This window comes from Giraffa tippelskirchi, chromosome 14 (assembly GCF_054371585.1).
Source record: "Giraffa tippelskirchi isolate mGirTip1 chromosome 14, T2T-mGirTip1v1.2.pri, whole genome shotgun sequence".
NCBI classification, from domain to species: Eukaryota; Metazoa; Chordata; class Mammalia; order Artiodactyla; family Giraffidae; genus Giraffa; species Giraffa tippelskirchi.
The window spans coordinates 49,598,261-49,609,821 of record NC_137288.1 but is presented as its reverse complement, the minus strand read 5'-3'; the positions used below and the strand labels follow the sequence as shown (position 1 = coordinate 49,609,821).

The 11,561-nt window shown below is 44.9% G+C and overlaps 1 protein-coding gene across 9 annotated transcripts in view; it reads left to right on the top strand.

Moving 5' to 3' along the window:
* Positions 1 to 11,561, top strand: part of MYOM1 (myomesin 1) — a 149,963-nt gene that overhangs the window by 389 nt on the left and 138,013 nt on the right. The gene's annotated exons all lie outside the window — the stretch shown is intronic.

Here is an 11,561-nt window from a genome sequence, read left to right as displayed (position 1 = left end):
GTGAGCCTGGCAGGGCGACGGGGCGGGGGGGTTGCCAGTGTGCTCAGAGGGCGCAGTTTTGACCGAGTGTACGGGAAGGACGTGTCGAGCGGGAAGCTTAGAACATAGTAGAAAGGGTAATGATTCTTCAAGTCTGATGACTGAGTTTCTGTATTTTTCACACCTCTCCTTACAGTGTAAACTGTTTCACCCCCCCTTCCTGTTTGCAAATGGTTGAGTCTATCTTGTGGGTTAGCCCCTCCGCACATTCCAGGGCCCGGCCAGGGGCGGGGCTCGGCGGCCCAAGTCCTTGTAGGGAAATCGCGGAGAGAGCTTCGCGGCCCACGTGACTGGTTTTCGCCCCGCCCCCGAGCGCCCCGCCCGGGCCGCCGAGCGGTTCTGCGCATACGCCTGGGGCTCCCCTCAGGATGAGGGAGCAGGCTGGGGTCTTCGCCCGCCGCTCGCACAGCTGGCTGTGTGCCTCGAAAGGAGGACCCTGGGCAAGAGACTTGACCTCCTGGCCCGTTGTTGTCTTATGACGAGTCACTCCCCTCCCTACGGAAACAAATAGTATTTAGTCCCTAGGGCCCTCAGCCTTTTTTCGACCCAGAAGGAGTTCTTCAGGCGGGGGGCGGCCCGAAGACGTTCTCCCTCTTCAGAAACGTTCGCTGTTAGTTTCTCCGCGGAGTCCTTTGGGCCCCCGGAACACGGAGAGGCTGGCCGCGTCCGGCTCGGAAGGCAGCCCGCAACCCACAGCGACGGGGTCCCCAGCCTCGCCCTGTGCTCTCACTGGTGCCGACGTGCGCCCCGTGAAGAGGACAGGAAGTCGGGCCTGTTGTGCTCAGCTCTCTGGCCTCAGGGCCGCCTGTCCGGGGCATCTCGTAGAAGCAAAATCCTCCCCCCCTCCCCCCCGCGAGGGAGACTGTGCTGCCCGTCTCCGCGGAGGGGGGTGGTCCCCGCAAGGGAGGGCTGGGCCGGGCCGACGCCCTTCCAGGGTCGTCCAGGCTTGTCTAGGCTCCGGGTTACGTGCCTCGTCTGGCTCCCGTGGCCGGAATGTTTCTGGGGTTTGGAGCCGCGCTCACTGCAGTCATCCTGCAGACGAGGAAGGTAAAGCTGCAGGATAATGTACTCGCAGTAGGAATCAGCCGCACCGTCGGGGACCTCAGGAGCGTTGCGTTTCTTAACCAGTAGTCTGTTCCCAAGTTCACTTAGAGGTAAAGTCACTGAGAGATACTTTACTGCCCTAATCCTACAGCGGGACTGAAACGAAAATGGTTCGTTTACCAAACAGCCTCCAATAGTGAGAATCACTTGGGGTACAAGGGAAAAATACTCAGTATTGGGGGGTCTCATCTCCAACCCGCTAAATCAGCCTTCTAGGGCAGGTCCTGGGAAGCCATCAATTTAAGAGGGTCCTAAGTGACTCTTAGACTAAAGGTGGGGACGTAGAGCGAGGACGGGTTAGGATCTAAGATGAGACAGTGACGGCACAAACTCCAGATGGCTGAACCGGGGTGTGGGACGCGGGGGCGGGGAGATGTTGAGGGTCCGTGGAGCCTGGCGGCCCGCTGGGCGAGCCTACTGCCGTGCACACACCTACACCTGTCACTAGGGGGCGCTGGAGTTTCCACTGCTGTCCTTCAGCGAGGAAACATCCGAAAAGATGAAATGGGCTGTTGAAGCTTTGTTTTCAAGGTGCTGGCTTGACTGTCTCTGTCAGTCACCGACTGCAAAGGCTTGAAGTGTAGAGACCTATTCTCGTCATCTTTATTCCACCTTTGTATCTAGCAGCATGCCTGCCCCGGAGCCAAGTGGGATTAGTGGTTTGGTCACGCTTCCAGGACAGATGTTTTCCCTTAGCCCGTTGCCTGCAGAGGTTCCTTCAGGAAGGGAGGGAGCTGTTGACGTTGTGGCCAGAGACTTTGGCCATCTCCCCATTGTAGAACATTGACATGGATAGAAAATAAAAGTCCCAAATTGTGCCCTTTTCATAAAAAAAAAAAAGAAATGGGCTGTTGAATTTTCCCGCTCAGAGCGACAGGGAGCAGCAACAGTCTTTTTTTCTTTTTTTTAAATAGACTTTTAGTTTTGAAACAAGCTTAGATTTTCAGAAAAGTTGCAAAGATAGTACAGAGTTCTCATATACCCTGCGGCCATCTTCCACTAATGTTAAATAACGATGGCACCTTTGCCAAAACTAAGAAGGGTGTTATACTGTTGCTTAAAGCCTAAATTGAATCAGGTTTCACCACTTTTCCCATTAACGGTTTGTGGTTTTTTTGTTTTTTTTTGCTGATCTAGGATCCAATTCATTTTACCCAGAGCAACAGTCTTCTGCTTCTACGTTGTTATTGAGTCGCTGTCATGTCTGACCCTGTAGACTGTAGGCAGCCAGGCTCCTATGTCCTCCACTGTCTTCAGGAGTTTGCTCAAATTCCTGTCCATTGAGTTAGTGATGCTCTTTAACCATCTCATCCTCTGCACCCCGCCCTTCTTTTCTTTGCTTTTATAGTATGAGATAATTGCTTTGCCTGTCTGCTTTCCTGTACTGGGGAAAATACAACAGATATTAAAAAGCAACTGCACTGCCAAGCACCGAGGTGAGTGCTGTGGTTTATGTGGTTTTTGAAACAGACTATAGCTGCCATCTTTGGGATGATAGAGAAGGGAGTAGAAAAGATGCCAAAGGCACAGGGAGTATCGGGAAAAACGTGGAAGAGATGGTTACAGCATAATTAGGTAAGGTTTATAGAAGGAGTGGGCTTCCCTGGTAGCTCAACTGATGAAGAATCTTCCTGTAATGCAGGAGGCCTTGGCTTGATTCCTGGGTTGGGAAGTTCCCCTGGAGAGGGCATAGGCTACCCATTCCAGTATTCTTGGGTTTCTGTGGTGATTCTGCTGGTAAAGAATCCGCCTGCAGTGTGGGAGACCTGGGTTCAAGTACCCTAGAGAAGGGAATGGCAGCCCTTGCCAGTATTCTTGCCTGGATAATTCCATGGACAGAGGAGCCTGGTGGGCTGCAGTCCGTGGGGTTGCAAAGAGTCAGACACAACTGAGTGACTTAAGCATAGCATAGCGTGGCATAGAAGGAGCACAGAGGTGGAAGTCAGCCTGTCTGGGGACTTGTGGAGAGCATTACCTGGAGGTCTACTGAACAGACGATTCTAGAAGTCAGTGGGGAAAAGAGAGCAGAGGGAGATTCTGGGCAAAGGGAGCAGCCTGCCTGATTGGAGGTGATTGGAGGGCCTGGCTGATTGAAGGTTAACAGGGATTGTGTGGTCCATGTTCATTCATGTATTCATTCCTCAATTAATTGGATATCCAAAGCTCATTGGTAGAGAGTCTGCCTGCCAATGCAAGAGATAACAGGATTGTCCCTGGGTGAGGAAGATGCCCTGGAGAAGGAAATGCCAACCCACTGCAGTATTCTTGCCTGGGAAATCCCATGGACAGAGGAGCCTGGTGGGCTGCAATCCATGGGATTGAAAAGAGTCAGCCATGACTGAGCGGCTAAGAACACATGCATACAAAAATTAGCAGTGTTGAAAAATAAAATGTTGATAAAATGTTATTCAAATTTCCATCTAAAGTTTTGATTTGAAATTTTAATGATTGGGCCCACCACAAAAGACCTTTCATGCTAATATCTACCCTTGTGGACCACGTGGAAGATCTTTGCTCTCAGGTGACAATCTCCTTTTCTCTTTGTCATTAAAAGTTTAGAGACGTGGGTTGTGTTTCATATCTTTCCTTCATCCTACTGAGTAACCCCAAGAGCAAGTCATTTAGCTGATTTGAGGTTCAGTTTTCTGATTTGTAAAACAGGTTAACATCTGTCCTTTATAAATTTTATAGAGTTTTCTGATTAAATGAGTTAGTTTATATGAAAGTTTTTATTAAGTATACAACAGTGGCTTTCAAATTTTTGACCACAGCTTGCAGTAAGAATCATTTGAATCATTAGGCAATACTGCTTGACTATCTGTGATATTTTCTAAGATTTCTATTCTTTTCAACTTTATGCCATTTAACTTTTTAAAACATTCCTTAAGACCCAGTATATGTGAATTTATGATCTGCTAATGTGAAGGTTCTCAACCAGGGGTGACTTTCCCCCAAAGGAACACTTGGCAAGGTATGGAGACATTTCATAACCAGGAAGCTGTAACTGGCATCTAGTGGGGAGAGGCCAGGGATGCTGCTAAACACCCCACAATGCATAGGACAGCCCCCACAACAGAACATTCTGCCAAAAATGTCAGTAGTGCCAAGGCTGAGGGAACCCATGCACTAATATTTCAGGAACTCAGAGTACATAGTATGCAATTATTTGGGGATACTGTAATTACACCGAAAGGACACTACTGCTCCTGCTTGAAGATGAGGCTCCATTTTCCCCCCTAAGATAAGATCCAAAGGGGGAAAGAAAAGGAACACACAGTTACTGTGTATCTACTATATATTAGGTATTCTACATAAGCATTTTTATCATTTAATTCTTAACAACCCTGTGTGGGAAAATTTAAAAAGTCGCTCAGTTGTGTACGACTATTCACGACCCCATGGACTATGGCCCCTCAGGCTTGCCATGGAATTCTCCAGGCAAGAATACTGGAGTGGGTTGCCATGCCCTTCTCCTGGGGATCTTCCTGACCCAGGCATCGAACCCTGGTCTTCTGCATTGAAGGCAGATTCTTTACCATCTGAGCCACCAGAGAAGCCCTGTGAGGTAAGTATAATCACCTCCATTTCACAGATTAGGAAACCAAGGCTTAAATACTTAAGTGATTTGTACATGTTATCAAAAGGCAATAAAATAACCCAGATTATAACTCATTTCTCTACCAGGGGTATGATGGAAGGACAGAAGGCCAGTATTTCTTATTCATGAATCCCTAACTCCTAGTAAAGTGCCTAATTATCCATCATGTCATGTCCTGTGTTAGTCACTCAGTTGTGTCCGACTCTTTCCGACCCCACAAACTGCAGCCCGCCAGACTCCTCTGTCCATGAGATTCTCCAGGCAACAATACTGGAGTGGGTTGCCATTTTCTTCTCCAGGGAATCTTCCCAACCCTGGGATCGAACCAGCATCTCCCACATTGCAGGCAGATTCTTTACTATCTGAGCCACAAGGGAAGCCCTAATTATCCATGGGTGCCAATAAATATTTGGTAACTGATTACTTGTTCAATTGCACATAGCTAGTAAGTGTCCCTGGAGAAGGAAATGACAAGCCACTCCAGTATTCTTGGCTGGGAAATCCCACGGACAGAGGAGCCTGGCAGTCTACAGTCCATGGGGTCACAATAGTCGGACACAACTTAGCGACTAAACCACCACCACTAGTAAGTGTCCTGACCCAAAGCCCACATTTTATTTTACCATACTGTTCTCTCTTCTTTGGTTCAAGGAGGGAAACTCCATACCCAAACAATAAAGAAGCATAGCTGAATTGACCCTTGGTGTTTACTACCTAAGTTAATTTCCTAATGATCACTTGGAATTTTTGTTGCATATAAGAAACATTTGAATGTTAAGAGGCATGGCTTATGTTCTGGTTTCACCTACTTAAGTGAAATTTAGATTCTTTGTCCATGAAATAGAATGTAACAATTGGCATTAATTTAGGAAAACAGTAGGAGGAGCTCCTTTCTTTTAAATGAAGTAAAGGTGTTTAATCTGTATTAACTGTAAAGTTAATAACCTTAAAGCACCAAAACTACAAGTAGTATATTAAAAGCACATAATTCTACATAAATAATTGCTTTTTATTTTTTAAAGGAAATCACAATTATTTCTAAATTCAGGAATGACAAAAGAAATAACGTAAAGTTGAATGAAGAATATTTGAGGAAAAGTATTACTTCCATACTACTAAATATGAAAAAATAAGATAAATGCTTAGGAAACTTAAAATACTAAACAAGATGTAAAAGAATATGAATAAGCCAAACCAAAGTAAAAAATAAAGATTACCTAGAAAATAAGTTACCTGGCTCTGGTAATTAATTGAAGAAATGTTGCTCCAACTGTTAAAAGACAAAGATTCCTCATACCATAAACTATTTTGAAATGCATAATGAAGTTAATTCTAATAGTTTGTAAATGAATATAATGACCAGATTACATTTTCTTTATATTATTAGGCAAATTTTTAAAAATAACCCCAAATAAAACTAACACCCAAGACAAAAATTATGGTTTAGGCTTTAGTTTCTTCATCTGGAAAAGAGCATTGTAATGGTATCCATTTTATTCAACCATTGTATGGATTAGGTGAAATAATCCATGTAAATTTCTTAGTGAGAAATCAACAGCACTGAAATTTGGAGTTTGTTCAGCAGTTAACCTAACCTGACTAACTAATGTACCAATGTTTTATTTACCTGGCTGGAGGAAACAAGCTGAATTGTTATACTTTAACTAATGACCACAGACCTCAAGTGGCCCTTGATGCTACCTAGATACAAATGACATTTGTCTAACATTTGTCTATTTCTTTCATACTCCTAATCTCTTCGATGTCAGTTTTATAACTTCTGTCTTCTCACACCTTACCCCTGCCCCCGCCTGGCATCCATGCTCTCAGTCCATGACCTTGCTTCTGAGTCACTGAGAAAAAAAAATGACTATTCCAGGCTCCCACAGCAGCCACATTTGGCCATCAGCCAGCATCTGTCCTTATATGTTATCTTCTCCCTCCTCTTCTGTTAAGTAGATACCCTCATTGCTCCTAGGGCTTTCCAGGTGGCTCAGTGGTAAAGAATCTGCCTGCCAATGCAGGAACTGTAGGAGATGAGGGTTTAATCCCTGGGTCAGGAAGATCCTCTGGAGTAGGAACCTGTAGTCTATGGTATTCTTGCCTGGAAAATCACATGGACAGAAGAGCCTGGCGGGCTACAGTCCACGGGGTGGTAGAAAGTTGGACATGACTGAGCGACTGAGCACACAAGCACATTCCTTGCTCCAAGGAGCATTTTGGTGCAAGGTAACCTCTCTCACAAGGGCTTCTCTTGTGGCTCAGCTGGTAAAGAATCCACCCGCAATGTGGGAGACCTGGGTTCAATCCCTGGCTTGGGACGATCCCCTGGATAAAGGAAAGGCTACCCACTCCAGTATTCTGGCTTGGAGAATTCCATGGACTCTCTAGTCCATGGGGTCTCAAAGAGCTGGACATGACTGAGTGACTTTCACTCAGCCTCTCTCAAGCCTGGATTTCTGCAACAGACTTTTAACTGGTCTCCTTACTTCCAGTCTGGAAACCTTGGAGGTTTCCACAGGCCCATTTGTGATCCATCCTTCATAACCCCTCCCACTTCTCCCTTCCCCTACAGTCAGACAACCACAAATCTGCTTTCTGTGACTTTAGTTTGCACAAATATGAGCTTTTGACTGGTGAAAGTGTTACTGGAGAAGGCAATGGCACCCCACTCCAGTACTTTTGCCTGGAAAATCCCATGGACAGAGGAGCCTGGTAGGCTACGGTCCATGGGGTTGCTGGGAGTCGGACACGACTGAGTGACTTCACTTCCACTTTTCCCTTTCATGCACTGGAAAAGGAAATGGCAACCCACTCCAGTATTCTTGCCTGGAGAATCCCAGGGACGGCAGAGCCTGGTGGGCTGCCGTCTATGGGGTCGCACAGAGTCGGACACGACTGAAGCGACTTAGCAGTAGCAGTGTTACTGATTGTAAGATTGGTGATTCCAATTGTATGAACGTCAAAATATAATGAAGTAAAGCAAAGAAAGAATTGAAATGGAAGCATTCTGTGACAAATATGAGAAAAACTTACTATCCAGAATATTTTTAAAATTAATAAAAAGGATTTTATTTTGGCTTATATGAGAATAAGGAACAGAGATATGTTCCAGTTAGCTCTAGAAAAAAGGTATATTTTTTTAGGGATGTAATGAACTGGATCTAAGCTGGACAGTTAGTGAAAACAGGTAACCTGAAGGATTGACTCTTGTTTTTCTCTCATGGGCCAAATGATTCTTCTCTGAGTGACTTGTTGCTTTAAGAATATCTCCTGTGTTTTCTCTTTACCAATTGCCTTTCTCTGCTAATTTTAGTTTCTGGTCCCTCATAATTTCAGCTTGTCATGGCTTCTCTGACTCCACGTATACCCATGGCATCTTTTGGTTCAGCCATTTTTGACTTTTGCTCCTTCTAATAAGTGTATTGATACTCAGTATTTCCACAGTCAAATTTGCAAGCTAGGAATGTGATTGGCCTGACTCACCTTTGGGCCCAGATCATGTAGTGTAGTAAGTTGCTGGCCAGGATATACATCAGTTACCTTTGGGTCTGAACTGACCCATCACTTGCTGTCATACAGCAGGAATCACATGATGCAAAATATCAACAGGTGCAGAGAGCAGGGCAGGCATTAGGTGCTTTCCTGGCCAATAAAGAGGGCTTCCGTGGTGGCTCAAGTGGTAAAGAATCCACCTGCAATTTGGGAGACCTGGGTTTGATCCCTGGGTCAGGAAGATCCCTTGGAGAAGGGCATGGCAACCCACTCCATTATTCTTTCCTGGGAAATCCCATGGACAGAGGAGCCTGATGGGCTACAGTCCGTGGGGTTACAAAGAATCAGACATGACTGAGCAACTAATACTTTGAATTTTTGTTCAGTAAAGAGAATGGAGCATTAAAGCCAGAGGGAGCTGGGTTCAAATCCCAGTTCTGCTATTTGCTATCTGTGTGACCTTGGGTAGCTTTTGTAATGTTATCCTCTGGACCTTAGTTTTCTCATTTACAACTTGGGGATGATAACTGCTTTGTAGGATTTTTTTAAAGAAATAATATGTGTAAAGCACAATACAGTATCTAACACACTGTAGATCTTTTGTTAATGGTAGCTATTTTATCTTACTTAAAATTATCATTTATTTTATTATTATTTAACAGATTAGTAATGACCTCAAGAAAAATAACCAATCTCCATGGCAAATATGAAAAGAGAGCTCACACAAGGAGAAAACCAAATAGTTAGCTAACATTGAAGGAAATGCTCCGCTCACCATGAATTTTAAAAGTGCATTTAAAAATAGCTATAAGAGGGACTTCCTTGGTGGTCCAGTACTTAAAACTCCAGGCTCTCAATGCAGAGGGCCTGAGTTTGATCCCTGGTCAGTGGACTAGATCCCACATGCCACAACTCAAGAGCCTGCATGTCCCAACTAAGACCTGGCACAACCAAATAATAAATATAAAAAATAGCTATGAGATACATTTCACATCTCTTAAACTTGCTAAAGTAAAATTATACATTCCAATATTGTTGGAGCAATGAAGAAAGAGTACATTCGCATTTGGTAGGTGGCCGTATTTGGTATGTACGTGCATACTCATTCAGTGTTTGACTCTACTACCCTAGACTGTAGCCCACCAGGCTTTTCTACCCATGGGATTCTCCAGGCAAGAATATTGGAGTGGGTTGCTATGCGCTCTTCTAGGGGATCTTCCTGACCCAGGGATCGAACCCAAATCTCCTGTGTCTCCTGCATTGTGAGTGGATTTTTTACCACTAAGCCACCAGGGAAGCCCAGGTGGCATTATATAGATTAGCCTAATTATTCCAAGTAACACTCTTACAAAACATACCCTTGAATTTATCGTCCCTTTCTGGGGAAATATCAATACATCCCAAAGAGGTTATTGAAAGGAAAACTTTGTGCAAAATGTTTATAGCTCTCTTTTTAATTCAGAGGCTTTCATTATTTTAGAACTGAAAGAGACCTAGGAGATTATTCTTCCTGTAGGGATGCATATTAGAATCACTTAGGAGCTTTTAAAAATACTCATTTTCCCATGCCCAGAGATGAAATGAAGAGTTAATTGTCCTGGAATATGGGCTGAGCCTGAGTGTGGCTTAAAAGTTCCTTAGGTGATTCTAATGTGTAGCCAGGATGGAGAACCACTCTTCCAGTCAACTCCATTAGGGGAACTATGACAGAACAGAGCCAGGGGTCAGTTAAAAGGCCATCTCTGAAGGGAGCACATACATAGATGTGGTAAAAGAGCTGAGTTGAAAATGGAGATGCTCTTAATTCTTAGTTTCTAACTTCTACTCTTGGTGAAAAACTGGAAATAGCCATGTGGCCAACACCTAGAGACTAGGTAACCAGTTACGGTGGAATAGTACAAGGCATTCACTAATTGTTATAGAAAGGTTGTTTAGTCACTCAGTCACATCCGACTCTGTGACCCCATGGACTGTAGCCCACCAGGCTCCTCTGTCCTTGGAATTCTCCAGGCAATAATACTGGAGCGGGTAGCCATTCCCATCTCCAGGGTATCTTCCTGACCCAGAGGTCGAATCTGGGTCTCCTGCATTGCAGGTGAATTCCTTACCATCTGAACCACCAGGGAAGCCCCTATAGACAAAGTAGAATGTAGTGTTTATATTTGCTGGACTATACTACCCTATGGACTGTAGCCCACCAGGCTTTTCTGTCCATGGGATTCTCCAGGCAAGAATACTGGAGTGGGTTGCCATGCCCTCTTCTAGGGGATCTTCCTGACTCGGGTTGAACCCGAATCTCCTGTGTCTCCTGCATTGTGAGTGAATTTGTAGACATCTGTAGACAAAGTAGAATGTAGTGTTTATACTTGATGAGACATCTGTAGACAAAGTAGAATGTAGTGTTTATACTTGATGAGACATCTGTAGACAAAGTAGAATGTAGTGTTTATACTTGATGAGAACTAGGTGTGATAGTGGTGTATCTGTTGCTGCCTCATTGAGAGAGCCCCAACTGGGACTGCTGATTTCCTCTTTTGGAGAGTCACAGGTCTTCCTTCATGTTCTCCCCCGACCAGGTGGTCAAGTCTCCCATCTCTGTTGAGGGGAGAGGGGTTATCAGTATCCAGGACTGCTGGAGGTGGGCTGTCCATGCTGAACAGTAACAAATCAGAAGAATCCATTTTTAAAACTTGTAGTGAAATACACCTAGCATAAAACTTACCACCTTAACTGTTCTTAAGTGAACAGTTCAGTGGCATTAAGTACATTCACATTGTTGTGCAGCCTTCACTGCCATCCAACTCCAGAACTTTTTCATCGTGTTCAACTGAAACTTTCTACCCATTAAATAATAACTCCCCATTTCCCCCACTCCATCACCCAAGTCTTTGTGAACTACTGCTGCTGCTGCTGCTGCTAAGTCGCTTTCGTCGTGTCCAACTCTGTGCGACCCCATAGACGGCAGCCCACCAGGCTCTGCCATCCCTAGGATTCTCCAGGCAAGAACACTGGAGTGGGTTGCCATTTCCTTCTCCAGTGCATGAAAGTGAAAAATGAAAGTGAAGTCCCTCAGTTGTGTCTAACTCTTCGCGACCCCATGGACTGCAGCCTATCAGGCTCCTCTGTCCATGGGATTTTCCAGGCAAGAGTGCTGGAGTGGGGTGCCATTGCCTTCTCCATGTCAACTACTATTCTACCTTGAATTTGACCTCAGCAACACATATAGATGGGATCATACAACGTGTCTATTGTGACTGGCTTCCCTCACTTGAGGGCTTTCCTGATAGCTCAGTTGGTAAAGAATCCGCCTGCAGTGCAGGAGACC